The sequence below is a fragment of the Anas platyrhynchos genome, chromosome 38, assembly GCF_047663525.1.
Source record: "Anas platyrhynchos isolate ZD024472 breed Pekin duck chromosome 38, IASCAAS_PekinDuck_T2T, whole genome shotgun sequence".
Classification (NCBI taxonomy): domain Eukaryota; kingdom Metazoa; phylum Chordata; class Aves; order Anseriformes; family Anatidae; genus Anas; species Anas platyrhynchos.
The window spans coordinates 3,701,499-3,725,055 of record NC_092626.1 but is presented as its reverse complement, the minus strand read 5'-3'; the positions used below and the strand labels follow the sequence as shown (position 1 = coordinate 3,725,055).

At 44.0% G+C, this 23,557-nt stretch overlaps 1 protein-coding gene across 3 annotated transcripts in view; it reads left to right on the top strand.

Moving 5' to 3' along the window:
- The window catches only part of LOC119717125 (uncharacterized), a 118,833-nt gene that overhangs the window by 38,816 nt on the left and 56,460 nt on the right, over positions 1–23,557 (top strand). The window lies entirely within an intron of this gene.

The following is a 23,557-nucleotide window of genomic DNA, read 5'->3' as shown; positions in this document are numbered from 1 at the left end:
TCAGGTTTTTTTTCTTGTCCTTCCCCTTTGTACTCCTTGGCAGCATGTCAAAAGCTTACACAGCGTTCCCTGCAAGTTTTGCCTTCTAGCCGTCCTTCAGCTTCTTTCTTCTCCTTAATCTCCTGGCCAGATATCAGGGGCTTGCATAGTGTCCCATTCAGAAGTCATAACAGTTGCTAATTGTTAGCAGTTGTTCTGAAACCCCCAGACATCAGAGACTTGAAAGAAAGAACATACAAATACAGATAGCTCTCTATTGACACTTCACGAATTGTTAAAACATTCCTCACAGGCCATTCACAGAGACACTTCAGTCACATCTATAGCAGTGCTAAATCAACCACAAAGAAGGCAAAAAAGCTGTAACTGTTAGGAATGAGTTTGGAATCAGTAACAAAAGCAAATAGGCTCATGGATTTGAGGAATATTTCTGAAGATTTGATAAATTGACTATAATGAAGGGGAGACTGGGACACGGGGAGGAAAGGGAAGAAACCACATCTGTGGAAGAACTAAATTGCCAGGGCAGGACTCAGAGACAGACAGACGAATCAGATGAACATATCTCACAATCCGAATGAAGATTTATCGTTTTGTGAGTATGCCGTTCAGTTGGGTGGATTCAGTTGTGTGACTGTGTGTAAGGGTGTGATTGAGATGGAACTTAGTTCCGAAGCGAGTGCGGAGGCTTTCTAACCACGGTTCCAATATCCCGCAAGGGACTCAGCTGGTGAAGGACCGAAGTGATTGTTCTAGGTATTTGTGGTGGGATAACACTCACAAGACACCTTTACGTACAGGCACAGCCACGAGTTTCAGAACTTTTTTTTTGTATAAAAAGAAGTTCCAGGAATGGGTCAGGGACAAAGCAGATCCTTAGACTCAGGAGGTTTGAGGAGTGGCCTCTGGTTTAAAAAGGGGGAAAAATTACCAGATACTCCACTGGGTAGTCCCTTAGGGCTAATGTTAAGATATTGGGATAGTTTTAGAAGCACTAAACATAAGGATAAGGCAAGAATGATTCATTTTGTATGGTTAAAAAGCCAAAAGAAACCTTAAGACCCCATGTACATGTATCTTAGTCGATATTTGGGTCCACAGAGGACTGGGTCTGTCAGGCATTGAACATTTATGTTAATAGTAGAATACCCATGGATGCAGAAGAGAACAAGTATGCTGCAGCCTAGTTGGGACTAACGGTATTGCCCACCACTCATATATTTAATTTAATTACAAAAAGGAGGATGAAGAAGGTAAGGAGGGGAGGGACCCCCTTGATAATTTGCCTCCTCCATATGACTAACCTTAGAAAATATTTAAAGAAGATTAGGGGTGTCAGGGGCTATACCTTCTGGGGACCCAAACATCTACAGAGCCCTTGATAAAGTTATTAATAGGTCCCCACAAAGAAGTTTGATTTCTGGTAGATACGGGGGCTGAAAGATCGACTATTCAGAATATACCAAGGGGACTGAAAAAAGGGAAAAAGCAAATGTCTGTGGTAGGGACAAAAGGGGAGTCCTTCCCTGTGTCAATATTAGAAAACGTTGAGGTGGAATCTGAGACCTATGTGGGTCTTAATGATCTCCTGCTTGTTCCAGAAGCAGAATATAACCTATTGGGAAGGGATTTGATTGTCAAAATGGGCTTAAAGCTTATAGGGGAAAATGGGAAAGTCCGGTCATATGCATTAACAAAAGATGAGGGCGATATAGATCCCCGAGTATGGTATAAGGAAGGGGAACTGGGAAAGTTGGAAATGGAACCCCTAATGGTAGAAATAACAGAATCCCAGAAACCTATAAAACAGTATCCCAATCCATTAGAAGGAAGAAAGGGATTAAAACCAGTCATAGACCGGCTATTACAAGGACGGTCTTTAAAACGTATGTCCCACCATAATATGCCTATATTACCCATAAAGAAAGCTGATGGGACATACCATTTGGTCCAAGATCTAAGAGCTGTGAATTGAAGAACAGTGACTAAATTCCCGGTAGTAGCAAATCCTTATACACTATTAAATCATTTGATACCGTGTTGTGGTTTAACCCAGCCGGCAGCTGAACACAGTCGTTCATTCACCCTCCCCCCACCCTCTCTGGGATGAGGGAGAGAAATGGGAAAGTGAAGCTTGCGAGTTGAGATAAAGACAGTTTATTAAGACAGAGAAAATAATAGTAATAACAATAATGATGATAATAGTACTACTAATAATAATATGTACAAACAAGTGATGCACAATGCAATTGCTCACCACCTGCTGACCGATGCCCAGCCTAACCCCAAGCAGTCTGGCCCCCTCCCCCGGCTAGCCACCCCTATATATTGTTTAGCATGACGTCAGATGGTATGGAATACCCCTTTGGCTAGTTTGGGTCACCTGTCCTGGGTCTGTCCCCTCCCAGCTCTTACTGCACCCCCAGCCTGCCTGTTGGCAGGACAGAGTGAGAAGCTGAGACATCCTTGGCTTGGTATGAGCACTGCTCTGCAACAATTAAAACATCGGGGTGTTATCAGCACTCTTCTCATCCTAAGCCAAAACACAGCATTCCACCAGCTACTAGGAAGAAAATTAATTCTGTTCTAACTGAAACCAGGACAAACAATTAAAACATCAGCATGTTATCAGCACTCTTCTCATTCTAAGCCAAAAGGTAGCATTCTACCAGCTACCAGGAAGAAAATTAACTCTGTCCAAACTGAAACCAGGTGTACTGGGTCTGGCTGGAATGTTAACTTTCCTGGCAGCAGCCCATACAGTGCCGTACTCTGTACTTGTAGCTGGAACAGCAGAGTTGTCACACCAGTGTTGTGTCTACTGCTGAGCAGCAGTGGCACAGCATCGGGCCTTTCTTTAACCCTCCTAGGGGGTGGGCAAAAGGTGAGGAGAGAAACATCACTAGGGCAGCTGACCTAAAGCAACCAAAGGGATATTCCATACCATGTGATGTCACACTCAGCAATAAAAGGTGGAAACAGGAAGAAGAGGGGAGGGGTGGGCTCTCGTTGAGAAGACGTCGGTCCTCCTCTCGAACACCGGCTGCGTGCGTTGAGGCCTTGCTTCAAGGACGTGGTCAATCATCGCTCATTTGTGGGAAGTAGAGAGTAATTTCTTTCCTCTGCACTTCCATATAGCTTTCATTTATTTTGTTTGTTTGTTTTCCTCCCTTCTTTTTATTTTTCCTTTTCCCCTCCCTTTTCCCCTTTCCCTTTTTATTTCCCCTTAATTAAATTGTTTAGTTCATGGTAGTCTTTATTTAATTATTATAATTGTTTCCCTTTAATTAAATTATCCTTATCTCAACCCGTGAGTTGTTCTTTGCTTTACTTCTCCCCCTCCTCATCCAAAGGAGGGGGAGTGAGAGAGCGGTTGTGGGGTTTAGCTGCCCAGCACGGTAAAACCACCACACCAGGACACCCCACAACATATTTGGTATAGTGTAATAGACCTGAAGGATGGGGCATGTCCATTAGAAGAAAAATCTAGGGATTATTTTGCTTTTGAATGGGAGGACCTAGAAACAGGAAGGAGACAGCAGTTATGATGGACAGTACTACCACAGGGGTTTATTGAGTCTTCTAACCTGTTTGAACAAACTTTGGAAAAATTATTACAGTCTTTTGAGCAGTAGGGAGAAACGTGGATCCTACTGGATGGCAGAGAGATACTGCCTAAGAGTCAAGCAAAGAAGCTGCTATTTTGGATGCATTTGCAAACCCATTGGGGAACTCAATCAGTTTTTGAAATTTTACGGGTGCATTGGGATATATGAGATTGCTCGGTAAATTACTCAAGGGTGTCTAACATGTCAGAAAGTAAATAAGAGTAGTGTGAGGCAAGCACCTACTGGGGGAGGGAGGATTGCATATAAGCCATTTGAAAGAGTACAGGTTGATTTCACCAAGCGTTGCAGGAAGAACGGCCGAAAACACGACAGACACCAGTATGGTCAGATCATGCTCTTTTTATTACCCAAATAGCCTGACTTTTATAGCAAATTTAATAGGGGCGGATGGTGTCTCACACGAGATTATTGGTCAAAAGCACTCAGACAAACAACTACAAGAAAACAACCCCACCTGCAAGAAAACAACCCCCTTGTGATTAGCAGTCACATAGATCTTGTCCTTGAAGCCAGCTGCTGGCAACAATATTTTTTAATTCCTCAAACGGGCGATGTGGGAACATTGTCATGGGAACTTCTCGTAGTCATTCTGGTAGCTTGGTTTGCTCAGCTGAAGCAAGTCATGGCCTCCTTGCTGTTTCAAAAATCCCTCAACTTGTTGGTGGTAGTGGATCAACTAACCCATTGGGTAGAGGCCTACCCTGTTGACTCGCGGAAAGCTGACTCCACAATCAGTAAGATTGTGAAGTAGGCATGTTTATTCAGCACTGGGCAGCACGGGGGTAGTCCCACCAAAGTTGTGCGCACCTGACGCGGCAACTTGCTTTGGTTATATGCAGTAAAGAATTACATATGCATGAAGTTTCCCAATACAACTATACATATGCATAATCTGTCCCCGCTTAATATTAAAATTAGCTACAAGATGTCAGTTCCATACATTCTTCTTGTCTGCGCTTGCGCGGTGCCTTGTGGTGGTGGGCTCTGAGGGTCGTGGGGATGAAGTAAGATGTCTTCATCAGGGTTGAACTTTTCACCTCATCTCTTTGTGCATGTTCTCTGAGGCCTTGGTCACAATCTGGGCCATCAGGTTGTTTTGATCTGGTTCTTGGGGCCTGAGGGGCTCCTGTTATCTCGAGGCCTTGCACGTTTGACATTCTTTATCTTGTCCCTTTGTGACCAGTCCTCCTTATCTCAGACCCCTTGGTTAAAGTCCAAACCATGAGGTTGTTTTGATCTGGTTCTTGGGGTCCGAGGGGCTCCTGTTATCTGGAGGTCTAAGCGCAGCACAAGCACAGTACATCACAAATGTAGCAGATATTCATTCTTAATCAATCACTCTCTAATTTCTAATTCCATGTTTCAGTCCCCCCTTTTCTAGAAAATCTAGTAAATTCTTTTACCTAATACAAAATTCTTCCCAATCTCTGTGATATGTATCCCTCAATGCCTTGCCATGTACTTTTATCAAGGAAGATAATATAGCCATTTGTTGTAACAATTTCCAATTCCAAACAAGTATTACAAAGGACAATATTAAACTTATACCAACTAATATCAATAAAACAATAATTGGGTGACACAATGTGTTCAAAATCCCAGTTGCAGTTGGTGACCATCCAAAGAGTGTGTCCCACCAGTTGTGATTTGTGTCTTGTTTTACTCTTTGCAAAACTCTGCTTATTTCCTTTGTATTATGATGGACAGTGATTAGAGACTGCTCTCCATTTTCCTGAACTAGTTCCTTCACCATCGTGAGGTTCATCCCAGTAGGTGTAAGTAATAACTTGTGATACATTGTGTTGTTAGACTTGGTCAACTGGTGGGATACTACTGGTACCAAATATAGAAAATTACACCCGATGATTCTAACAAAGTTACAAATACAGAAATTAGAATAATTTTTGCTAGGGGGAGTTATGTTCTCCTTATCTATTTCTACAAAAGCACAAACAGTTCTTAAACACGCACAGCCTTGACCAATATATACAAGCACAGTCTTTTGACTGGTAAGCAGCTGCACATTATGGGGAATCACACGTCCTTAGAAACAAAGACTGTCCTGAAACCTTACAGCTTATTCTCCTTATTAACAATCGGACAGTTTATGATCCTGAAATATGGGACCAAACTGAGGTCAAGGTGTGGGACTCTGCAACTAAAAACGACAAGGTTGCAGTGGGATTGCTTGGCGCCTGGCGAGCAATCTCTGAGGCCTTAAATAGCCCTGTGGGACCACAATCACAAACGTGTGGTTTACCAGACAGTGAGGGAGCTGTGGGCCCCTTTACTGATCCGACTGCTACACCATGGGCCCCTCTGCTGCTACAGCCATCGAAGGCCTTTGCTGTTACGCTCCCTGTTGACCTGAACGTGCCTTTTGACCCAGGCCTCATTGGCCTTGAAAAGGAGATGGATATGTTTTTCTTCAATCTGGGAAGAACGGGATATATAAGGCCTGAAGACCGAGTTGCTTGACAACTTAAAGCGAGACATATTGTTCAAAAGGAACGGAAAATGGAGACTGTTGTTAGTAATCAAGAAAAGGAATGGAAAATGGAGACTGGTAAGTCATGGAACTTAAAGGATTGTTTGTTACCTTTTCTGATTGTACAAATGTGTAGGCATACTTGCGTTTAGTATGTAAAGCGATGTTCTATGTATTTAGAATGTTTGATGTTCGTTTGTGCGTGTTGGTGGAGCGTAGACTCCCCGCACACCCAGCGCTGTTTACTTGCCTTTTATACCTTTTATAAGTATAAATTTTACTAAATTCAGATGGAGTTGAGACGTCATTTATAACAAATCGGTGACCCCGACGTGATCCTCTTGGACTTTGGATCTGTGACCGGTAAAGGGAGGCGCCCCACATAGTGGCCCTTGCCGAGAGTGGTGCTGGAGTCCAACAAGATTTCAAACATAAGAGGCAAGTAAAGAACCAAGAGCTCTTATTTTGTGACCCGTAATTCTGCGCACGAAGACCTGAACGAAGATACCATTCGGTTGGGTGGATTCGTTTGTGTGACTGTGTGTAGGGGTGTAACTGAGATGGAATTTAGTTCTGAAGCTAAGAATTCATGGGTGGGTTAACCACTTGCAAGACACCTCTAGACACAGCCAGGGATTCGGAACCTCTGAGGATTCCAGGGATTCGGAACCTCTTTGAGGGTTCCAGGGATTCGGAACCTCTTTGAGGTAGCGTTCCAGGGATTCGGAATTTATTTGAAGCTTCCAGGGATTTGGCCAGGGATTCGGAACCTCTTTGAGGGTTCCGGGGGTTCAGAACCTTTTTGAGGGAGGGTTCCAGGGATTCAGAACTTATTTGAAGGTTCCAGGGATTCAGAACTTATTTGAAGGTTCCAGGATGGGTCAGGTGAAAAGGGATCCATACAGAAACTTGAAGTATATCAGGGCATAGCTACCCCTGTTGGATGCTAATTGTAGTGATTGAAATAATAGGTGGGAAAATTTACCTAGATGGTTGGTTATTTGCTTTGAATCGAGCCCCCACTAACTCGTGGAAAAGTTGAATGCAAATAGGAGAACCATCGGGTGTGTAAGTCTGGACCATTTCCTAAGAAGCATCGGAGAGAGGGCAAAACCAGAGAAGAGACCAGTACTGCGGCTCAAGAAGGTTTACCAAGGGCTGCAAGCCTTTAGGGTAATAACCACTGGGTAACGTGGCCTTTACCGGACCGCTCCTAATTACATGCTATTGGTCTCAGAATTGCAGTGAATGTATTGTTAACACCCGGAGAGGAAGAATTCAGGAACAAACACTACTATGCCTGTTAAACCTATGCTATGGAAACTGGAGTATGCTCGATGTAATGAAAGCGATAAGATAACCAGTTATGAGCCAAAAGAGGTCCCCTATCAATGGTGGATAGAGGTAAGAACTAGTAATGAAGGAGGAGAGTTAATTGGGAAAAATCGCATCACCACAAATCTTAGTAAGCCCTTATCAATCGAATTTGATGTATGTGATTCTGCCAGTGATGATTATTATATACCTTGTGGAACAATGAGTTGGGTGAAATATTCTATATATGGGATTCCAACCATTGCTAAAAACTTGTTTATAAATCTTGCAGAGAATATTGCGAAAGCATTCTCTTGTGGTTCAATTGGCCTTTGCCAAATCTGAAGCCAAGACACAAATTAATGATATTCAAAAGAAGAGGAGAGATTGTTATATATGGAGTGGTAATTCGTGTCGAGAAAATGGTTGATATTAATAAAGAAGGGGGAGATTTGGAAGTGTGGCCATGGGGGTTGGAAAGCCCCGTGGTTGAGATAACATTAGACTCTTAATGATGAGGCCATCAGGAATGTAAAAGAGTTTAGAGGGAACAAAGAAGGATGATTCAGGAGACTCCATGCAGTCTCCGGTTTCTTGTTCATCAACTTTAAGTGTTCCTTGCAGACGACCTTGTGAAACGCTGGGCTTTGGTGAATAAATCTCATTCTGTTTTCCAAGGAGAAGAGAGCCTCTCTTTCCCATCTTGTGATGCTCTGCTCTGCATCAGGGTCAGAACAGCTCCATACATCACAGCAGGCTTAGACCAGACTGCAGGAAGAGCAACCAGGAGGAGAGAGCTTGGGCACAACCAGGGATGCCATATGAGCCAGCAGTGTATACACGGATATGGTCACATCCACATTGGGATGCTCTAGGAGGAGTGTGTCCACCCGGGCAAGGGACTTCTCATCTTCCATGACTCCACACTGGTGTGGCCCTAACTGGAAGAGGGCTTCCCAGTGTGAGGCTCCTTTTCTGAAGGACTAGGGAGGGATGGAGAGGGTTCAGAGGAGGTGTGCCAAGACAGGGCTAGGGGTCGTGTGTGGAGGCTGAGAGCCCTGCACTTCGTAGACCTGGTGAAGCACAGGCTCAGGGCACCCTTGTAGGAGCTCCTGACAAATGGAAATCTGCTTTCAGAGATGATGGCACATTTTGGGTAGGGATAAAGAGCATGAGAAAGGAAATCCATCCACCATAATTTGGTTGTTTTGGAGGTCCAGAGTGGTGATGAGGAGAAAGAAATGCCACTCCAAGGGCAGTGCTGTGGTGACTCAGAGGGAGTCTGCTTCAGCCCATGGCTTGTGTTTCAAGTCAGAGGCAGTGAGCACAAGGAGTCCCTAGTATGGGTGGGGAGATGCTGTGGTGGGGAAGCAGGTTGGATGTCTCCAGGCTGCAGGGAAAATGGTTCATGCATGGGACAGGATAGGACAACCTGTGGGGAGATGTCCAAGGGCACTGACAGGGCTGGAAGGCCCTGACACAGCAGAAGTCTTTGTCCCCGTGGCTCTGGCTGTTGTCTCTGCCGCTGGGGCCTATGAGATGACACATGGTGCTCCTGGCACTGGAACCATGTGGCCTCCTTGCAGCCCTGTGCACTGGAGTTGTACTGTTGTCCTTTAGTTGCCATCACACACCCCAGATCCCACTGCCCCTTGAAGAGCAGCGTGAGGGACAGAAGCACTCTTCCCAGAGCTGGGTGTCAGGCCTTGGTGCTTGCTTTGATAAAACACATCAAGGTTTCCTCAGCATCAGGGCCACCTTTACTTTGCCTTTGCCTGCCTATCATCACTGCCTCCCGTTTCCTTTGCTAACAAGTCCATGGGGGAGCTGTGGTGGTAATGGCCCCCAGTGGGACCAATTAACACTCCCAGAACCTTCAGCATTTCTCCTGGCCTTAACCTCTTGAACAGCCTGTGCTATCTCCTCTCAGCATCAGAGGTGCATGGACTCAGCGCCAAATACACCCTGGGGCTCGGCACAATGCAGAGAGCCCTCCTGTGCCCTCTTTCTGTCCAGCAGTTCCTTCAAGGCTTCAGGGCTTTTACGTCTAATTGGGGAGATTTCAGAAAGCTAGTGAACGAGGCACATTTCAATGGGCAGTTGATAATAAGGAAGCTTTCCCTTCAAGCTGCATTCTTTATTGATTTGTTTCAATTCCCTGCCCTCTTCCTTTGCTATTGATCCAGAGGGTCTCCTAAGGAGGCCTGGTCAGCTTGGAAAGGCAGTCCCTTGAGGCCAGGCACTCCGTGGGCAACCCTGCTCCTCACCTTCCCAGCCCCACCATTTCTCTCAGGAGCCATGGGGGACTTGCAGCACTTCTCCTCCCATCAGACTTCTCCAGTCAGGACTGCAGCTGCATGTTACAGCTCCTTTGCACCAACTCCCAGCCCTTTTCCCCACAGAACTGCCTGCACGCAGGCACAGAAGGACTGCTCCCCATTGAAAACCAACCAAAGATAAGTGTGGTGCAGTTCAGTAAACAGTAAAACACTCTCCTCAGCTGTGTGCCCAGTGCAAGCTGCAGCTAATGAGGTTCACCTTCCCCAAGGGATGGCCATATAAGGACTGTTCTAGGCAGAGTGTTTGAAGTGATGAACACATGCTCTTTTATTTATATATTTATTTATTTTTATTTTCTTTCCTATGTTGGAATAATTTGTTCACCTTTCCAGGCAGACCTTGCTAGGTTCAGGGGCCCCTCTGTACTGGAGGTGTTTTTCTGGGGCTGGCAGCTGTCAAGAGGACCTGTGGGAGACCAGAGGCCCTCAGGAGCTGCAGGTGGAGGCTGGGCAGCGTGTCTCAAAGGATTGATACCGGCCATTAATAAATATGAAAACAAAGGAAAACAAAGTGACAAAAATCATGAAAGTGGAAATGTGCATCCATAAATTATCAATGCTTTAGAAGTTTGCCTTTATTTCTGTTTTTTTTTTTTTTTAAATGACATTTCAAAGCATTTCTAGTATTGTTAGGCCAACACCATCAAGTAAGATCATTCTGCATCTTGTACAAAGCCCTGTGCCCCCCAGAAGAATCTTATCATATCCATGACAATTCACAGTCTTTGCAAAAAAGTACATAACCCTGAGATGTGGACCTTGCTGCACAGATGGAGGAAAGCAGGGCCACGAACATGCACGCAATATTCACTTTTCCAGGTGACAGATCCAGGAGATGTGGAAGTGTGGCAAAAGTAGAAAACATGCTCAGCTTTATGGCCAGGACAGAGTATGCATTTCCCTCGAGGTAGGAAAGACAATGAAAAATGAGACCGTCTCCGAGAGGAGCAGCGTGCAGAGGGAGAGAACTAACACCCCAGAAAAGCCCAGATCTCTTCCCACACCTCAGAGCACAGCCAGGCAATGGACTTTCAGGTGCTTACAGCTGGAAGACAGGAGCTGGAGGTGTAATGCAGAGATGGCTGAGGCAGTGCCTCCCAGGCTACAGTAACAGCCAAGGGAGAAGAGGAGATGTTCACCTGCCTGGCGTTAGATGGTCCCCTACAGCACAGGAGGATTCAGGCCCCACAGCATCTCCTCTGGCACCACCAGAAACTGGGCCTGAGGTCACAGGACTATAAGGCATGTTGGCAGGGTCCTCAGGAGGCCTGCAGCCCAAGCTGTCATAAGCATGGTCAGAACAGGCTGTTCAGGGCTTGATCCTACTGCATTCTGCAAAACCAGCAAAGACGGAGACTGCACGGCCTCTGGGTGACGCCTGGCTGAGCTCATGGTGAGAAGGCTTTTTGCCTTCTTTTTAGCCTGAAGCTCTCCTCTTTCACCTTCACAGCTGTTGTCTTTTGTTCTCCCACCCTGAACCCAGCTGAAGATCCTGGCTCCACATCCTCCACAACCCCCCCAGAGATACAGCCAGAGGAGGTCCCCCTCACCCTGCCCTTCCCCAGGCTGGACAAGCCCAGCAACCTCAGCCTCTCCTCACAGGCAGAGTTCTCCAGAGCATCTTGGGGACCCTGTGCTAAACCTGCTGCAGCTTGCTGACATCCCTCCTGTCCTGGAGACCCGAAAATCAGGAGCCGTCTTCTGGATCATGCCTACCCTGCATTCCCTGGCCATTCCCAGCTCACACAGCCCAGTACACTGCTGGCTGTCCTTGCTGGTTACAATTCCTTTGTTATCATCCTCCCTTCCTTTTCTGTCCTCTTCAACTGTTTTTACCTTAACCGACAATTTCTTTCCATTTTCTGATTCTCTCCCGTATCCCCGAGCACAGAGGAGAGGGAGATTTTTGGCAAAGACTGAGGAAAAAGAAGGCACGGAGTCCCTCAGCCCCATCTGTGCCCGCTGCTATGAAATGACCTCTTTGGCACTGAGGAGACACGGGGGGATGCCTCCCATGACTGGCGTGTTGGAATGGAAGGACGTGGGCCCTTTAGGAAGGACAGGCTGGGGACACAAGGAGGGGGCATTGCCCTCCCTGTCAAGGAGCAGCAAGTAGCATCCATCCCTGCAGCTCTGCCTGGGGATGGATGTGTTCATTTCTCAAATGAGTTCATTTTTCATACTTCAGAGAAAGGAAAGGCTTATGTTTCAGACAATCTTTTATTACAAATCATTCTATCGCATCTATGGTCATAATTGCAAGTCAGCTGCCTCCAAAGCAGCAGGGAAGGACACGATCCTCTTTGTAGCATAGTTGCTGCCACAAACAAAGCCACTGATGCATTTCATTAGAGAAGCTGTTGCAGCAGTGCACGGCCCTCTAAAAAGCATGTTTGCAAGCTAGGCTGCAGATCTTGTAGGTACAGCTGTATCAGATGGAGAAGGAAGCATCCTGTGGTGATTCCCTTCACCCATTAGCCGAATGGGTACCATGCCCAAAACTCTGCTGGCAGAACAAGCACCCAAAGCAAAGTTAGATTAGTTAGCTCAATCCTGCCTTTCAGTTCAGGGGTGGACAAAGAGCAAAGGGACAGCTTGTAGCAATTACCAATCTCTCACACAGGCGTTTCTATTACCAAAGATGCAGAGATGATAATGTCTGGCACAGCAGCAGTGACAAGCTAGTGGCAGCACCTTTTTCCACTGCCACAGTTGTTCATTATCTCTGTGAGACTCCGAGTATGTCGCTTTAGAAAGCAGGCATACCAAATGGAAATACTACTGCCCCCTGGAAACACTGCTGCTTATCATCTTATCATCAAAGTCTGCCTCTCTGCCTCCCTCAGACCAGCTAGCACAAAATTTGAGTATTCCCCTCAACTTCGGTCTATACAACATGGAGATAAAACACACAAAAAACACACCTAGAGCACTTTCAGCTATGGTAAATGGAAATGGAAGATCTGAGAAAGGTCGAGGTCCCATGTGAAACTGTACCTAACTGCTGCCATATGGATGGCTGTACACTGGTCGAGAAGTTCATCAACTTCTAGGCCAAAGGAGCAAACAGCAACAACAGAAATCCAACTACTTCTTGAGGTTTACCTAGCCGACTCTGTGAAAAACCTCTATCGCTTTTCCGTATCTACTGGCAGACACGAACAACAAAGAAACCTGGAATCTGCTTCCTTAGGAAGACAGCTTTAAAAAGTAGTAATGCCTCTACAAATTAGGTCACAGCTTAAGAATGTGACAAAAATTGTGTTGACAAGACCCTTTACCAAAGGGGATTCTTATCTGGTCATATTCTCCCCACACAGGACTCTCGCAGCACATAAACAGCAGCCCTTATCTGCTTTAGGCCAACCTGCAGGACTCCTAGCAATTTTCCTCAATTCTAATTTCCTCATTCTAATTGCTGATTTCCCTCATCCTGCACTCTTCTCAAGATGGTCCTTACTCATGCCCTCTCCAACTCATGCAAAGGAACCTTTTACCTCACGTACATAGGGCCACTCTTTCCCATTTCCCCTGCTGAAGCCTAAGATAACCGCTTTCCTCCCGAGAGGGACTGGCTAACCCTTATGACACTGCAATAGCATGGATGAGAAATTCTAAGACTGCATTTGGATGCAATTTCAGAAAAGTTGTCGCTTATCCATGGCTAGCTGGTTTATGTCAGCCTACAGAAATCGACATGAGGTGTGGAAACTAAACAGTCACAGTGCATTATAGGTTGAATACTTCACAATCTGTATGTCCTTCCAATTAATTGTTTTATTTGGCATCGGTTAACTGACTTAATTTGCAAGTGTACAGGTCACAAGAGGTCCTACATGAGTATTAAAAAAAAAGCTGAAATTAGACATACTTTGAGCTCGTAGTGATCCACAGTAACTACATTGTCTGGCTCCGTAGAAACTTGTACAGTGTTCTCAACACTCATCTGTTGCTGTTCTACCTGAGGATGTCCAGCAGGAGTCATGTGAAGTGTCCAGAAACTGGAATGACACAAATTTCTTCAGCCAGGTTTCCTGTTTATCTAGAATACAGTCTCAATGAAGTACCCTCCACCTGTAAAACACTCTCTTTCTACAGAAACAGAGTCAGAATTGTTGTCGTCTTCACTGAGAAATACTTGGCTTCTCCCTTCTTTCCACCTAAAGTCACTGCTCCATAAAAATTAAAAACTAAGACAAAAACCAAACAAACCAAAAAAACACAATCAATCAAAAAGCAGTAGAGAAAAGGGTAACAGCTTAAAAAAAATAGTCATGTTGCCAACTCAGGTTAGGAAACACATCTTACACTGCTACACTAGGGCATAAGTCTCCTGTTCCACGTGTTACTTTGGATCCACACATCTTGAAGTGTAGCTTTTTAACTGCACATTTCTGCTGCTCGTTATTGGAAAGTGCCTCATATGATAAAAGAACGTCAGTGATTGCTGCTTTTCGGTTAGGTACTGTTTGAAAAACCAGACTTTAAAATCAAAAAAACAGCACCTCCAGAAACACATGGGCTTGGCTTGCATAATTAGAGGAGCAACATCACTACGGAATAAGCCATGGGATGATTTCTGGGAGCTGTAACAGTAAAAAACAGAGTGAAAGTGAAGGCTAAAGCTAATTGTCTTTGGCGAGAAGAAGGTGCTAACCAACCTGTTGGACTTTTCACTCACCATTTGAAGTTTGCCCTTCAGGATGGAGTTTCCCACCTTAGTGCTGAATGCCTAGGAAGCTCGGCACTCTCCGTTTCAGCACCGGGCTGAGTCCCATCCAAGTCTCCCCCGCTTCTCTCCCCGTCTCTCCCAGAAAATGCGATTTCCTTGCTCCTTGCCTGCTGTTCCGGCCTCCCCTCCCCTTTTTTCCTCCCCTCCCTCTCCTTAGGGGCCGGGACGCTTTCTGTAAGCAACTCGATATCCCAAATCCAATGAAGTTCCAGCCGTTTAGCAAAACGCCCAAAACCACAACATCCCCCCCTTGAAGGGGGGCAGAGCACAAGGCTGAGGAGCGCCCAAGCCGCTCCGCGCGGCCCGTGAGGGCGGGGAGCGGGGAGGCAGCAGGATAGCTTTGGTTTGTTTTCTTTCGTGGTGCTTTTCCCCTGGTTGCAGAACTTTCCCATGCTTCGAGGCACAGAGCCATTCCTGGTTCATTTGGAGGACCGCCAGGCTTTGCTGAAGCACTCAAATTGCGGAGATGTGCCCTAGATGACAGAGGTGATGATCTTGCTCCTAGCTGCACGTTCAAGTCCAAATGTCTCTTCCCTAACTTTGTGATGCACAAAGACTTGGTGGTAGCAGCTTTTGCAGTTTCCCCAATATCAGCAAGCCATTTATATCCAGTTATTCCAGGAGTAGAAGAATCTTGTCTATTTTCTGACTTTAGAGTGAAATTTAGTTTGACATCCTCTTAATGAAACTTCATTTTGTAAGCAGAACGAGCCCCCCCTCGAGGTTATCACAACTTCCCTCCTGTAGTAAAAATGATAGTACTCATCCTTGTAGGAGCAGCAATATGACGAAGCTCAACAACAGTAAGAAGGGTTCTATGCTTTGGTGTAATGAACCTTACTCTTTTCTGGAGAGAGCACCTCATAAACATATTTAGCAAGGTATGGAGACGGGAGAAAAACTCTAACTAGATTTTAATTCTGCAATGAATAATGTCAAGCTCGACTGTTCCACTGACCACTTGAATTTGAAGTGTGTTTTGCTGTTGTTGTTTTTTGTTTGTTGTGTTTTGTTTATACATGAAACACCGAGTTTATGTGAAAAGTTCTGCTGGAATATCTTTTTGCAAAGGATATTAAGCTTAAGTTATCCACAAGAAAATGGTTAGCTGATTTTTTTTTCCCTGAAAATCCCAGACTTTTTTTCCCAGAATACCACAATTTTCTTTGCATACTGTGGAACACTGGCTTATAAACGTGGTGAAATTTCCCATTCTCAATGGGTCTAATCCAAGAATTCTTTTCTTCCATCTCTCCTCTGTCCTCTTCTTAATGTAGGCCGTTGACAAAGCCAAAATCAGACCGAAAGAGAGAATCTACTGCAGGTAAGAGGCTGTAACTCCCTAGGATACCTATTCATGCTGGTTATTGAAAAGGATGGCACTTGGTCACTCCATCTATTTCATTTGGCCCCCAAACCTTCTAACCTTGTCAGCTCATTCGCTCATCAGTGACTTTTCTGTGAAGAGAGGTAGGTGCAAATAGGAGGATATTTTATGAATTCCTTGAAGGCTTGGGGAGAGAGCAGTATGAATTCCATCTTGTTCGTAGGCACAAAGGAATGTGTTGTTTCCCAAATGCCGTATGGAAAACAATGGGCAGAGTTTTTTCTAAAAAGCAAGAGTTGGAGCTACCTGGTATTTGGGTATTTCTCTTGAAACAGTTCTTACCTCCTTGAGCTGTTAGATCATAATGCAGGAAATGAAAGTGCTGCATGCAAAAACAGGGTAATAAAATATATACACCTTAGGAAGAGACTTACAATGGAATAGGTTTTTTTGAACACTGTCAGTTAGAGTTCTACATGAACAGAGTGAAAAACAGCTTAGAGAAAGGTGTTGATTGTTTTCACTTTTCTAGGCAAGAAGTAACTGGAGTAACCTTCCCTCCTGTGTGGAACAAATGTCGCACATTAGTTTTTGTCAGACTAGCTTTCGGTCTATGAAAAAGTTTCTCTACAGATCATGCTTTTAAGTAGTTAGTTTCAACGTGCAGAACAATAAAAATGTGGAATGCAGTGGTCCTGACAAGGACTTCTGATTTGGTATTTGTCCTGGTTTCAGTTAGAACAGAATTAATTTTCTTCCTAGTAGCTGGTGGAATGCTGTGTTTTGGCTTAGGATGAGAAGAGTGCTGATAACACCCCAATGTTTTAATTGTTGCAGAGCAGTGCTCATACCAAGCCAAGGATGTCTCAGCTTCTCACTCTGTCCTGCCAACAGGCAGGCTGGGGGTGCAGTAAGAGCTGGGAGGGGACAGACCCAGGACAGGTGACCCAAACTAGCCAAAGGGGTATTCCATACCATCTGACGTCATGCTAAACAATATATAGGGGTGGCTAGACGGGGGAGGGGGCCGGACTGCTCGGGGTTAGGCTGGGCATCGGTCAGCGGGTGGTGAGCAATTGCATTGTGCATCACTTGTTTGTACATATTATTAGTACTATAAGTACTACTAGTAGTACTATTATCATCATTGTATTATTATTATTACTATTGTTATTATTATTTTCCTGTCTTATTAAACTGTCTTTATCTCAACTCACAGGCTTCAATTTCCATTTCTCTCCCCCGTCCCAGAGAGGGGAGGGGGGAGGGTGAGCGAACGGCTGCGTGGTGTTTAGCTGCCAGCCCGGTTAAACCACGACAGTATTTAAAGAAAAATCAATTCGTTTCAGTGTGTCTCTTGTTTGTTTGTTTACATTTTACCAGAGCAACGGTGAAATCAAGAGAGTCCCATCTTTACTGTCTCAAAATATTGTCTATGTTTCTGCATTTCAGATGCCAGAATGCCGAGGACCAGAGCAGATGAGAAAGCTGCAAGATGAGTTCATGGAGAAAATGGGGATTTGGAGGTCCGCCGAAGCTGCAGACTTCGATGAAGTCGTTACCCTACTACAAATCCATCCCTTCTGCTTGACAAATATATAAGAAAGTGTCCTGGTTTCAGTTAGGACAGCACTCTTCTCATCCTAAGCCAAAACATAGCACTCTACCAGCTACTAGGAAGAAAATTAACTCTGTCCTAACTGAAACCAGGACACAAAGTAAGTCTTCTTTTCCTGCAGGCCTACTCAAATGATCTTTCTGAGCAAGCCTTTGTGCTCTGGCACGATATTGGCCTTGACTCGCTCACTCTTTTGACAACAGAGAGGTATTGTCACTCCTGGCATTGAGAGTTCAGTGTGTTTGGGGGTAGGCTGAGACCTCCTTACGTGCCCCCCTGTGTGTTATGCATTGCTACTGGTAACTACTGGCCACCAGTGACCATTACTGGTCAGGTATCAGAGGCTTTGGGAGTGTTTGGTCTGAGCATTCCACTGCTTAGCAGTGTTCATGGCTGGTGAGCGTAGGTGGTGCTCTCTTCGTCGCTCTACTAACGGTGGGCTCTTTCCTTGGCCTACACCGGTATGTCCTGCTCTCCTTGGTAATAACTGATTCCTTGAAGTCATGGTCCTTTGTAGCTTACTGCCAGACTGTGTAACCTGACTTTTGGGGGACTGGGCATTCGTGGCTGGTTAAGTCTGCCTGGACTGAGAGGGTGTGAGAGAGGATGAACTTGGCAGGTGCTTCATGTCTAAAGAACTTAAGCCCAATTGGTTTAATTTGCTGCTGAGGTTGTAGTTTTGGGATTTCTGTTTGATGAGAGATCTTCATCCTGAGCATGCTTTTTATATGGGCCTGGTGGGTTTCTGGGTTGTCTTCTGAACCGAAATGATTACTTTACCTGTGACTTTCATCAGATTTAACTTTCCCCATCGAGCAATTTTCTTAGTATCAGAAGTGCCTTCATTTTGAATACACTTTTAGTTCCATAGTTATAAAAGGGAATGTAAGGCTTGGTTAAGAAACTGAGGACAGTTTGATACAGTCAAAGTGAAGTAGTTCTAATGATTCTGCATTTGTGTCTGCTGTTTATTTCTGTTTCTGAAGCTGAAATTGTTATCTGCTTCAGAATTGCCTTGCCTTGCCTTGCCTGCCCTGCCCTTATCTTCCCTGCCCTGTGCCTTCCTGTGCCCTGTGCCTTCCTGTGTTCCAGAGGCATTTGGGCAATGCCCTCAAGAATATGCTTTAACTTTTGTTTAGCCCTGAAGAGGTCAGACATTTGGACTCGATCTTTGAAGGTCCCTTTTGATCCCTTCCAACCGAACTATCTTATTCTAGGAAAACTCGCTTCCAGCTCTTTCAAGATAGTAGCAGCATCATTTCTAACTAAAAGCTTGGCCAGATGATTGTAACCGAAGATTGAGTCCAAAGACTCAAACAGCTCATCTGGAGCAAAAATGTACGACATGTCTTCTGGAAGTGGCTCCTGTTTAATGTCATTTATCTCGTTGTCACTCGAGTTTCCATCTGCAGCCATTTCTGCGAGAGGCTCCTTTTGGTCCTGCCAGTGAGCAAGTGAGGCTCAATGGACTGTCTGGGGGTTCTGGTGGGGGAAGCTCAAACGTCACCATGACGACCCAGTGATGATATCACAGTGTGGCTCTGGCTGGAGCAGCCAGAGCAGGCATGTTGCTGGTCCTGCAACGTAGCTATGGGTGTTTTGACTCAAGAGCCAAGAAGCAAATAAAGTTATTTAAAGGGAATCACCCCTCACCTGGCTGTTGCTTCCCCTTCCCTGTGTGGTCCCCTGAATAACCCCCTTCTGGCCTCCTTGATGTCCCTCCTGGTTCTCCAGCTGGGGAGAGCAATCAGTCTCCCAGGCAGGCAAGGTTAACACAAGCAAACAGCAATCTCTTACCAATTTGTCACTGTTACTTGCAAATGCTTCGTGCCTTCAATAGCGCTGCTTCAGCAAGGTGATGCTCTGCAATGTCAGTGGTCTGCCAGAGGCTGCTCTGTAGGTCCAACTAGAACAAGACACTACGTACATTTTGATAATGCCATAAACGGAAGACGTGCAACCCCTCCTTTCTTGATTCAGTTCCGATGCTTTGATTGGATATGTTAGCAATTTAGAAAGCAAGCCAACACACTCAGTGTGTTCTCTTAGCCTTTTAAATCACACCCCTCTCTGCAGAATTCCCTTCATGTATCCTCACAATGCAAAAAAAAAAAAAAAAAGTCTATGAAAAATGGTTTTCTGCTTGAAAGATAAAAGCAGTAAGCTATTTCTGTAAAGATTTAGTAGAAAGCACAGGTCTTTTCTGAGCCACAGTGTCAGCAAAGAGTTCAATGTCATACTAATTTCAGAGGCTGATGTATTCCATCAGTTTACCCTGATCAACCACAACTTTTGTCTTCTATGAAGAAGTTAGTCAAGCCACTGAAGTTTTTAGATGTGTGCACAGGTATGTCCTTATCCAGTTACTACAGGCCTGAGCAATAAGCTTCTACAAAAGAAGCCTTCAGTGCCATCCTTTCTGCGTATCACTGAAATACGCAACACAGATGCCACTTCAAAATCTCCAAGGTTCATTGCGAACAGCACACCACGTCTGGAAGAATTTCTAGGGCCTCCTTGCCAACTTTTTCATATCTTTCACTCACCTGTGCAGCAAACAACAAATATTTCACCTGGCTGTGCATTCGTATTGCTTCTACCTCCTTGGAAAAGGGCCATAAAAGATAAATAAATGGAAAAGCTTACAAGGGAAGCAAACAATCATAAGCAACGAAAACATACAGTGCTCTTCCCCATACACCTCTGACTAAAAATTCATTTGGAAGGAAGCAGACTATTCACAGTTCTATGACCAATGGCAGTGTGAACTAAATCTCCAGAACGGCAGTAACAATAGAGCTTGCCTCTGAGACTGATAATCCCAGCCTCAGAAGGTCTTAGGCTAATTCCTGAAGGACTTGATCAAGAACAAGGAGAAAGCTAGTTCCATCTCCAACTTCTTGCTCTTGCACGTGGGAAGCCTTCACAAGCATTTTTGCAGTAGGGTGCTGGACCTTTAAAAGAAGTCACACATCTTGGACACTAACATCTCATCTGGATTGCAGCTCCTGTTTTTTCCTGTGAGTCCAGTATAAGCTCCCTAATTTCAAGATATATCTAAAGATACACTGAATGCATGAAGTAGGAAAAGAAAGCAATACGGATTAACTTAACTGGGTAAGTTCTCTAAAAGCCAAAAGTACAACCATCTATGAAAAAAAAAAAATCACAAAGAACTAAACGTCTCACCTGCAACATACATTGGACATCCTTTTTATTGGTTCTGTGCTGTTTTGACAGTGTGCAGAGGTTTCACTGTCATTCCTGCAACATGAGAGAAGCCTGAATTTAGACCTTTAAGCTGAATTCACATATGTGTATCTTACGAACAAGATCTCTACATTACAGTTTAATTCTAGTGTTTTATCTACCTTGGGAATGTACTGTTTTCCCGCCTCTCGCACCACTTTTATTTATTTATTTATTATTTCCCAAAGTGTAATTAACAACTATTTAAACTAATACAAAGTTAGAGATAGCTACAAATGTCATTCAAGAGAAACTCTTGAAATATTAGTATACTCCGCTTATCACTCACATTCTGTGATTAAACAAACAAATGATAACTGCAGTTATCTCAAAGCATGGAGCTATTCAAACTATGTTGGAACAACTATATTTTATGTAGTATACATGAATGTGCATGATGACATGCGGCATATGTGCAGCAATTTTACCACAAAATGGACTTTTATTAAAATTGCCAAAGTATTCATTGGAACATCTGAAAACCTGTTTTGTGGCAATAGAGATTACCCTTATTGTACATTCTAACTTTCTGAATAATGAATAATTCTAGCTAGAGAGCAAAACCAAATTATAAATGAATAAAAGTCATCAAAAAGAATAGTATAAGAACAAAACCATATTGTAACTTTAAGGCATTTCTCAAATCTTCAGACAATGGAAGAAAAAAATATATATATTTTAACGTAAGGTTTCTAGCAATCTTTGTGAGTGGGGCTGGAGCACAGAACATCTAGTATCTTTCTGTGACATCTAATACCATCTAACAGCTCACCACAAAGCAGTATTGGCTATCCTTGAACTGTCTGACTTACTCTTATAAATCACAGAATCACAGAATCACAGAATTTCTAGGTTGGAAGAGACCTCAAGATCATCGAGTCCAACCTCTGACCTAACGCTAACAGTCCCCACTAAACCATATCCCTAAGCTCTACATCTAGACGTCTTTTAAAGACTTCCAGGGATGGTGACTCCACCACCTCCCTGGGCAGCCTGTTCCAGTGTCTAACAACCCTTTCAGAAAAGAAATTCTTCCTAACAAATGACCAACATTTTTTGGTGTGTTTTTTGTTTGTTTGTGTTTTCCTTTTCTTTTTAAAATTTGACTTAAATATCCTTAAAGTTTCTCTGTTTCTCCAGCAGACATACTCGCATAGCAATTGTATAACCAAAAGCATAACCAAAATTGATGGTTAATATTTTGGTTTTGACTGTGAGGTATAAGAAGTATCATGGAAGACTTTGGGGGGACACACAGGGATGCATATAAAAAACATGCAAAGCCACAAGCTAGACTCCTAAAAATAATTCAAGACTCCAACTTCTTTTCATCAATTAAAATGCACAGCTAGCTTGATAAGCACTATCAGCATAGCTCAAAAAGGATAACTATTTTGCTATCATATTTCTTGTATGCAGAAATACTGCGGAATTCTATCACAACAAACTGATGAACACAGAACATGGAATAAAATACTTTATTAAAAAAAAAATCTATAGTTGACAGCACAAAATGGGAAGATACAAATGAAATATAAATTTAAGGCAGGAATAAGTGAGAAAGGCAACTTCACAATATGGCCAGAGACTGAATTGGTCTAACAAAGTAAGACACAAATGCAACAAGCACTGAAAACACTAAAAAAAAAGGAAAGAAAGAAAGAAAAAACACCAAATAACCAATAAAACCAACAAAAAATAACAAATAATTTATCACTGACTTTTCTTGTCTACTGTCTAGTGAAATACCTATGCAAAATAACTAAGACATAAGAGTACCATGGAAACAAACATGCTATAGGTAGAAAAATGAAACAAAACCAAACAACTAAACTACAAAAAATATAATAAAGGTTGTGACTTTAGTTATATTTATTTTCCAGTGATATCAAACCTTTCCCCAGGAATCTCTGTATAGAGACTAAAACTAACCTCCTGATGGACTGATATTTGTGGTATGTGCAACAAAAACTGGACTTGACAGTGACTGACAAGCCTGGACACCTGAACAAGCTTGCAAAGTGGGCCCATGTGAACCTAAGTCTAAGTGCAAGGTGCTGCACCTGGGTCAGGGTAATCCCAGACATAAGTACACACTGGGAGAAGAACTCACTGAGAGCAGCCTTGCAGAGAAGGACCTGGGAGTAGATGAAAAGCTCAACATGAGCCAGCAGCATGTGCTTGCAGCCCAGAAGGCCAGCCGTATCCTGGGCTGTATCAAAGCAGGCCGAGGGAGGTGATTGTCCCCCTCTACTCTGCCCTTGAGAGATGCTACCTGGAGCACTGTGTCCAAGTTTGGAGCCCCCAGCACAAGAAGGATGTGGGTCTGTGTGAATGGATCCATAGGAGGGCCATGAAGTTGATCAGAGGGCTGGAGCGCCTCTCCTACGAAGAAAGGCTGAAAGAGCTCTGGGGTGACCTCATTGCAATTTTTCAATACTTAAAGGGGGCTTATCAAAAAGATGGAGAGCAATTTTTTGCTCAGTCAGACAATTCTTCACTCAGGGGGTGGTGAGGCACTGGAAAAGGCTGCCCAGAGAAGCTGTGGATGCCCCATCCCTGCAGCTGTTCAAGGCCAGGTTGAATGAGGCCCTTGGCAACCTGATACGGTGGGTGGCTTCCTTGCCCATGGAAGAAATGTTGGAGTTAGCTGGTGTTCCCTTCCAATCCGAGCTGTTCTATGATTCTTTATATTTTACTTTAACTGTGCTCCACATTAACACATATGACTCATCGATAAAACTGATTCACATTTTTCTTTACTGCAATTAATAATTTAACAATAGTTATTTTAGCTATTTCCTCTACCAGCATTTTTAACCATTTTCTTTACAATGTTGCTATCAAATTAAAAAAATATA